Source organism: Arachis stenosperma, chromosome 6, assembly GCF_014773155.1.
Source record: "Arachis stenosperma cultivar V10309 chromosome 6, arast.V10309.gnm1.PFL2, whole genome shotgun sequence".
Taxonomy (NCBI): domain Eukaryota; kingdom Viridiplantae; phylum Streptophyta; class Magnoliopsida; order Fabales; family Fabaceae; genus Arachis; species Arachis stenosperma.
In genome coordinates, this window is record NC_080382.1 from 86002815 (window position 1) to 86012427 (window position 9613).

Sequence of the window (9613 nt, forward strand, 5' to 3'; positions counted from 1 at the left end):
CTCGATCATGTCGGAATAGAATCCAGTGATTCTTTTGCGTCTGTCACTAACGCCCCACAATCGCGAGTTTGAAGCTCGTCACAGTCATTCAATCATTGAATCCTACTCAGAATACCACAGACAAGGTTTAAACCTTCCGGATTCTCTTGAATGCCGCCATCACTTCTAGCTTATACCACGAAGACTCTGATCACATGGAATGGCTGGCTCGGTTGTCAGGCGAGCGCTCGGTTGTCAGGCGAGCGGCAACCATGCGTCATGTATCAGGAATCCAAGAGATATCCACCCAATCTAAGGTAGAATGGAGGTGGTTGTCAGTCACACGTTCATAGGTGAGAATGATGATGAGTGTCACGGATCATCACATTCATCAAGTTGAAGAACAAGTGATATCTTGGAACAAGAACAAGCTGAATTGAATAGAAGAACAATAGTAATTGCATTAATACTCGAGGTACAGCAGAGCTCCACACCTTAATCTATGGTGTGTAGAAACTCCACCGTTGAAAATACATAAGAACAAGGTCTAGGCATGGCCGTGAGGCCAGCCCCATGATCTAAGATAGCATGAGACTAAAGATAGCTACCAAGATGTCCAATACAATAGTAAAAGGTCCTATTTATAGGGAACTAGTAGCTTAAGAATTACAAAGATGAGTAAATGACATAAAAATTCACTTCCGGGCCCACTTGGTGTGTGCTTGGGCTGAGCAATGAAGCACTTTCGTGTAGAGACTCTTCTTGGAGTTAAACGCCAGCTTTTGTGCCAGTTTGGGCGTTTAACTCCCACTTTGGTGCCAGTTCCGGCGTTTAACGCTGGGAATTCTGATGGTGACTTTGAACGCCGATTTGGGCCATCAAATCTTGGGCAAAGTATGGACTATCATATATTGCTGGAAAGCCCAGGATGTCTACTTTCCAAACTTAAATTGTTGCTTGTCCCCAAGCAACTGAAAATCAAATAAGATAAAAAGAAGAGAATATGCAATGAACTCCAAAAACATCTATGAAGATCAGTATTAATTAGATGAGCGGGGCTTTTAGCTTTTTGCCTCTGAACAGTTTTGGCATCTCGCTTTATCCTTTGAAATTCAGAATGATTGGCTTCTTTAGGAACTCAGAATCCAGATAGTGTTATTGATTCTCCTAGTTAAGTATGATGATTCTTGAACACAGCTACTTTATGAGTCTTGGCCGTGGCCCAAAGAACTCTGTCTTCCAGTATTACCACCGGATACATACATGCCACAGACACATAATTGGGTGAACCTTTTCAGATTGTGACTCAGCTTTGCCAGAGTCCCCAATTAGAGGTGTCCAGGGTTCTTAAGCACACTCTTTTTGCCTTGGATCACAACTTTATTTCTTTCTTTTTCTTTCTTTTTCTCTTTCTCCCTTCTTTTTTTCGTTTTTTTTTGTATTCACTGCTTTTTCTTGCTTCAAGAATCATTTTTATGATTTTTCAGATCCTCAGTAACATGTCTCCTTTTTCATCATTCTTTCAAGAGCCAACAACTTTAACATTCATGAACCACAAATTCAAGAGACATATGCACTGTTTAAGCATACATTCAGAAAACAAAAGTATTGCCACCACATCAAAATAATTAATCTGTTATAAAATCTGAAATTCATGCAATTCTTCTCTTTTTCAATTAAGAACTTTTTTTCATTTAAGAAAGGTGATGGATTCATAGGACATTCATAACTTTAAGGCATAGACACTAAGACACTAATGATCATAAGACACGAACATGGACAAACATAAGCATTAATTTTCGAAAAACAGAAAAATAAAGAACAAGGAGATTAAAGAACGGGTCCACCTTAGTGATGGCGGCTTGTTCTTCCTCTTGAAGGTCTTATGGAGTGCTTGAGCTCCTCAATGTCTCTTCCTTGCCTTTGTTGCTCCTCTCTCATGATTCTTTGATCTTCTCTAATTTCATGGAGGATGATGGAATGTTCTTGGTGCTCCACCCTTAGTTGTCCCATGTTGGAACTCAATTCTCCTAGGGAGGTGTTGATTTGCTCCCAATAGTTTTGTGGAGGAATGTGCATCCCTTGAGGCATCTCAGGGATTTCATGATGAGAGGGGTCTCTTATTTGCTCCATCCTTTTCTTAGTGATGGGCTTGTCCTCATCAATGAGGATGTCTCCTTCTATGTCCACTCCAACTGAGTAACAGAGGTGACAAATGAGATGAGGAAAGGCTAACCTTGCCAAGGTAGAGGACTTGTCCGCCACCTTATAGAGTTCTTGGGCTATAACCTCATGAACTTCTACTTCTTCTCCAATCATGATGCTATGAATCATGATGGCCCGGTCTAGAGTAACTTCGAATCGGTTGCTAGTGGGAATGATTGAGCGTTGGATATACTCCAACCATCCCCTAGCCACAGGCTTGAGGTCATGCCTTCTCAATTGAACAGGCTTCCCTCTTGAATCTCTCTTCCATTGGGCGCCCTCTTCACAAATGACTTGTGAGGACTTGGTCCAACCTTTGATCAAAGTTGACACTTCTAGTGTTAGGGTGTTTATCTCCTTGCATCATGGGCAAGTTGAATGCCAACCTTACATTTTCCGGACTAAAATCTAAGTATTTCCCCCGAACCATAGTAAGCCAATTCTTTGGGTCTGGGTTCACACTTTGATCATGGTTTTTGGTGATCCATGCATTGGCATAGAACTCTTGAAGCATCAAGATTCCGACTTGTTGAATGGGGTTGGTAAGAACTTCCCAACCTCTTCTTCGAATCTCATGTCGGATCTCCGGATATTCACTCTTTTTGAGTTTGAAAGGGACCTCGGGGATCACTTTCTTCAAGGCCACAACTTCATAGAAGTGGTCTTGATGCACCCTTGAGATGAATCTCTCCATCTCCCATGACTCGGAGGTGGAAGCTTTTGCCTTCCCTTTCCTCTTTCTAGAGGTTTCTCCGGCCTTAGATGCCATAAATGGTTATGGAAAAACAAAAAGCAATGCTTTTACCACACCAAACTTAAAAGGTTTGCTCGTCCTCGAGCAAAAGAAGAAAGAAGAGAAGAGAAGAAATAGAGGAGATGGAGGAGGCTTATGTTTCGGCCAAAGGGGGAGAAGTAGTGTTTAGGGTGTGGGAAAATGAGGGAGTGAAGATGGGTTTATATAGGGTGAAGAGAGGGGTAGGTTTCGGTCATGTAAGGGTGGGTTTGGGAGGGAAAGTGGTTTGAATTTGAATAGTGAGGCAGGTGGGGTTTTATGAAGGATGGATGTGAGTGGTGAAGAAAATAGTGGGATTTGATACTTGAGGGGTTTTTGGGGAAGAGTGGTAGAGGTGATCCACACAACTAACCAGCAAGTGCACTGGGTCGTCCAAGTAATACCTTACGTGAGTAATGGTCGATCCCACGGAGATTGTCGGCTTGAAGCAAGCTATGGTTATCTTGTAACTCTTAGTCAGGATATCAATAATTATCAGGGTTGATTGTAAAAAGCAAAAGAACATGAAATGAGTACTTGTTTTGCAGTAATGGGGAACAGGTTGAGGTTTTGGGGATGCTCTGTCTTCTGAATCTATGCTTTCCTACTGTCTTCTTCTTCAAACACACAAGGCTCCTTCCATGGCAAGCTGTATGTAGGGTTTCATCGTTGTCAATGGCTACCTCCCATCCTCTCTGTGAAAATGTTCAACGCGCTCTGTCACAGCACGGCTAATCATCTGTCGGTTCTCAATCAGGTTGGAATAGAATCCAGTGATTCTTTTGCGTCTGTCACTAACGCCCAGCCTTCAGGAGTTTGAAGCTTGTCACAGTCATTCAATCCTTGAATCCTACTCAGAATACCACAGACAAGGTTTAGACGTTCCGGATTCTCTTGAATGCCGCCATCAATTCTAGCTTATACCACGAAGATTCTGATTAAGGAATCCAAGAGATATCTACTCAATCTAAGGTAGAACGGAGGTGGTTGTCAGGCACACGTTCATAGTTGAGAATGATGATGAGTGTCACGGATCATCACATTCATCAGGTTTAAGAACAAGTGATATCTTAGAATGGAAGCAAGTATGATTGAATGAAAAATAGTAGTAATTGCATTAATCCATCAAGACACAGCAGAGCTCCTCACCCCCAACCATGGGGTTTAGAGACTCATGCTGTAGAAGATACAATGAGAAACGTGTAATGTGTCATGAGGTGAAGATACAATGTCAAAAGGTCCTATTAATAGTGAACTAGTAACCTAGGGTTTACAGAAATGAGTAAATGACAGAAAAATCCACTTCCGGGCCCACTTGGTGTGTGCTTGGGCTGAACATTGAAGCATTTTCGTGTAGAGACTCTTTCTGGAGTTAAACGCCAGCTTTTATGCCAGTTTGGGCGTTTAACTCCAATTTTTATGCCAGTTCCAGCGTTAAACGCTGGGAATTCTAAAGCTGATTTGCAACGCCAGTTTGAGCCATCAAATCTCGGGCAAAGTATGGACTATTATAAATTGGTGGAAAGCGCAGGATGTCTACTTTCCAACGCCGTTGAGAGCGCGCCAATTGGGCTTCTGTAGCTCCAGAAAATCCACTTCGAGTGCAGGGAGGTCAGAATCCAACAACATTTGCAGTCCTTTTCAGTCTCTGAATCAGATTTTTGCTCAGGTCCCTCAATTTCAGCCAGAAAATACCTGAAATCACAGAAAAACACACAAACTCATAGTAAAGTCCAGAAAAGTGAATTTTAACTAAAAACTAATAAAAAATATAATAAAAACTAACTAAAATATACTGAAAACATACTGAAAATAATGCCAAAAAGCGTATAAGTTATCCGCTCATCACAACACCAAACTTAAATTGTTGCTTGTCCCCAAGCAACTGAAAATCAAAATAGAATAAAAAGAAGAAAATATACTATAAACTCCAAACTATCAATGAAACTTAGCTCCAATTAGATGAGTGGGACTAGTAGCTTTTTGCCCCTGAACAGTTTTGGCATCTCGCTTTATCCTTTGAGGTTCAGAATGATTGGCATCTATAGGAACTCAGAATTCAGATAGTGTTATTGATTCTCCTAGTTAAGTATGTTGATTCTTGAACACAGCTACTTTATGAGTCTTGGCTGTGACCCAAAGCACTCTGTCTTTCAGTATTACCACCGGATACATACATGCCACATACACATAATTGGGTGAACCTTTTCAGATTGTGACTCAGCTTTGCTAGAGTCCCCAATTAGAGGTGTCCAGGGTTCTTAAGCACACTCTTTTTGCCTTGGATCACAACTTTATTTCTTTCTTTTTCTTTTTCTCTTTCTTTTCTTTCGTTTTTTTTTTGCTTTTTTTTTTGATTCACTGCTTTTTCTTGCTTCAAGAATCAATTTGATGATTTTTCAGATCCTCAATAACAGTTCTCCTTTTCCATCATTCTTTCAAGAGCCAACAATTTTAACATTCTTAAAACAACAAATTCAAAAGACATATGCACTGTTCAAGCATTCATTCAGAAAACAAAAAGTATTGTCACTACATCAAACTAATTCAACTAGTTTCAAAGATGAATTCAAAATCCTGTACTTCTTGTTCTTTTGTGATTAAAGCATTTTTCATTTAAGAGAGGTGATGGATTCATAGGACATTCATAGCTTTAAGGCATAGACACTAAGATACTAATGATCATGTAATAAGACACAAACATAGATAAACATAAGCATAAAAATTCGAAAAATAGAAAATAAAGAACAAGGAGATTAAAGAACGGGTCCACCTTAGGGATGACGGCTTGTTCTTCCTCATGAAGATCTTATGGAGTGCTTGAGCTCCTCAATGTCTCTTCCTTGCCTTTGTTGCTCCTCTCTCATGAATCTATGATCTTCTTTAATTTCATGGAGGAGGATGGAATGTTCTTGGTGCTCCACCCTTAGTTGTCCCATGTTGGAACTCAATTCTCCTAAGGAGGTATTGATTTGCTCCCAATAGCTTTGTGGAGAAAAGTGCATCCCTTGAGATAAATCTCTCCATCTCCCATGGCTCGGAGGTGGAAGCTTTTGCCTTCCTTTCCTCTTTCTAGAGGTTTCTCCGGCCTTAGGTGCCATAAATGGTTATGGAGAAACAAAAACAACGCTTTTACCACACCAAACTTAGAAGATTTGCTCGTCCTCGAGCAAAAGAAGAAAGAAAAGAGAGAGTGGTGGGGTAGGTGGGGATCCTGTGGGGTCCACAGATCCTGAGGTGTCAAGGATAATTCATCCCTGCACCAAGTGGCGAGCAAAAATGCTCCTTCTGCCAATCCTGGCGTTAAACGCCGGGATGGTGCCCATTTCTGGCGTTTAACGCCAACTTGGTGCCCATTCCTGGCGTTTAACGCCAGTCTGGTGCCCCTTTCTGGCGTTAAACGCCCAGAATGGTGCCAGACTGGGCGTTAAACGCCCATTTGCTGCCCTTACTGGCATTTAAACGCCAGCAAGTTTTCCTCCAGGGTGTGCTATTTTTCTTTCTGTTTTTCATTCTGTTTCTGCTTTTTCAATTGATTTTGTGACTTTCCATGATCATCAACCTATAGAAAACATAAAATAACAAAGGAAAATAACAAATATAACATTGGGTTGCCTCCCAACAAGCGCTTCTTTAATGTCAATAGCTTGACAGTGGGCTCTCATGGAGCCTCACAGATACTCAGAGCCATGTTGGAACCTCCCAACACCAAACTTAGAGTTTGAATGTGGGGGTTCAACACCAAACTTAGAAGTTGGTTGTGGCCTCCCAACACCAAACTTAGAGTTTGACTGTGGGGGCTCTGTTGACTCTGTTTTGAGAGAAGCTCTTCATGCTTCCTTTCCATGGTTACAGAAGGAGAACCTTGAGTCTTATAGTTTGCACTGTCTGCAAGCCACGGAGCTTCCTGAATAGCAAATAATTGCTCATCCGGAAAGGTTTCAGAGATCTCAGTAGGATGGAGGGATGCTCCTGCTACTGGTTCTATCCGAGACAGGTGATCAGCTACTTGATTCTCTGTCCCTTTTCTGTCTCTTATTTCTATATCAAACTCTTGCAGAACCAACACCCATCTTATGAGCCTGGGTTTTGAATCCTGCTTTGTGAGTAGATATTTAAGAGCAGCATGGTCAGTGTACACAATCACTTTTGATCCTACTAAATAAGATCTGAACTTGTCAATGGCATAAACCACTGCAAGTAACTCCTTTTCTGTGGTTGTGTAGTTCTTCTGTGCATCATTTAGAATACGGCTGCCATAATAAATGACATGCAGAAGCTTACCATGCCTTTGTCCCAATACTGCACCAATGGCATGGTCACTGGCATCACACATTAGTTCAAATGGTAATGTCCAGTCTGGTGCAGAGATGACTGGTGCTGTGACCAGCTTAGCTTTCAGAGTCTCAAATGCCTGCAGACACTCATTATCAAAGATAAATGGAGTGTCAGCAGCTAGCAGATTACTCAGAGGTTTGGCAATTTTTGAAAAATCCTTTATAAACCTTCTGTAGAATCCTGCATGCCCAAGAAAGCTTCTGATTGCCTTAACATTGGCAGGTGGTGGTAATTTTTCAATTACCTCCACCTTAGCTTGATCCACCTCTATTCCTTTGTTCAAAATTTTATGCCCAAGGACAATTCCTTTAGTCACCATGAAGTGACATTTTTCCCAGTTTAAAACTAGGTTGGTCTCTTGGCATCTTTTCAGCACAAGTGCTAGATGGTTAAGGCAGGAGCTGAATGAGTCTCCAAATACCGAAAAGTCATCCATGAAGACTTCCAGGAACTTCTCTACCATATCAGAGAAGATAGAGAGCATGCACCTCTGAAAGGTTGCAGGTGCATTGCACAGACCAAAAGGCATCCTTCTGTAGGCAAATACTCTAGAAGGACATGTGAATGCTGTTTTCTCTTGGTCCTGAGGATCTACTGCAATTTGGTTGTAACCTGAATAGCCATCCAAAAAGCAGTAGTATTCATGACCTGCCAGTCTCTCTAGCATCTGGTCTATGAATGGTAAAGGAAAATGATCCTTTCTAGTGACTGTATTGAGCCTTCTATAGTCAATACACATGCGCCACCCTGTAACTGTTCTTGTAGGAACTAGTTCATTCTTTTCATTATGAACCACTGTCATGCCTCCCTTCTTGGGGACAACGTGGACAGGGCTCACCCAGGGGCTATCAGAAATAGGATAAATAATCCCAGCCTCTAGTAACTTAGTGACCTCTTTCTGCACCACCTCCTTCATGGCTGGATTTAGCCGCCTTTGTGGTTGAACCACTGGCTTAGCATCATCCTCCAATAGGATTTTGTGAATGCATCTTGCTGGGCTAATGCCCTTAAGATCACTTATGGACCACCCAAGAGCTGTCTTGTGGGTCCTTAGAACTTGAATTAGTGCTTCCTCTTCCTGTGGATTTAGAGCAGAGCTTATGATCACTGGAAAAGTGTCACCTTCTCCCAGAAATGCATATTTCAGGGATGGTGGTAGTGGCTTGAGCTCTGGTTTAGGAGGCTTATCTTCTTCCTGAGGAATTTTCAGAATTTCTTTTATTTCCTTTAGTTCCTCCAGATCAGGCTGAACATCTTTAAAGATGTCATCTAGCTCTGATTCAAGACTTTCAGTCATATGGACCTCCTCCACCAAAGAGTCAATAATATCAGTGCTCATGCAGTCATTTGATGTGTCTGGATGCTGCATAGCTTTGACAACATTCAACTTGAACTCATCATCATTGACTCTCAGGGTTAATTCCCCTTTTTGGACGTCAATGAGGGTCCGTCCAGTTGCTAGGAAAGGTCTTCCTAGAATGAGAGTTGCACTCTTGTGCTCCTCCATTTCCAGCACTACAAAGTCAGTGGGAAAGGCAAATGGCCCAACCTTGACAATCATGTCCTCAATTATGCCTGATGGGTATTTAATGGAGCCATCAGCAAGTTGGAGACATATCCTGGTTGGTTTGACTTCTTCAGTCAAGCCAAGCTTTCTGATAGTGGATGCAGGTATTAGGTTGATACTTGCCCCAAGATCACATAGAGCTTTCTTGGTACAAGTACCCTCTAATGTGCATGGTATCATAAAGCTTCCAGGATCTTGAAGCTTTTCTGGTAAGCTTTTCAGAATGACTACACTACATTCTTCAGTGAGAAACATTTTTTTAGTTTCTCTCCAATCCTTCTTATGACTTAAGATCTCTTTCATGAATTTAGCATAAGAAGGTATTTGCTCAAGTGCCTCTGCAAACGGAATCTTGATTTCAAGAGTCCTTAGGTAGTCTACAAAGCGGGCAAATTGCTTATCCTGCTCTGCTTGGCGGAGTTTCAGAGGATAAGGCATCTTGGTTTTATATTCTTCAACCTTAGTTGCTGCAGGTTTATTCCTTACAGAAGTGGTTGGAGAAGCCTTTTTAGAGGGGTTACTATCAGCACTCTCAGGTGTCTGATTCCCCATTGGCGTTTGAACGCCAGGATTGGGTGGAAAATGGGCGTTTAACGCCAACTTTTCCCCCTTTTCTGGCGTTTGAACGCCAGAACTGGGTAGGGAATGGGCGTTTAACGCCAGCTTTCCCCCCTTTTCTGGCGTTTGAACGCCAAGAGTATTCCTCTCTGGGCTCTTACTGTCCTCAGAGGGATTTTGGATAGTGATTTGGC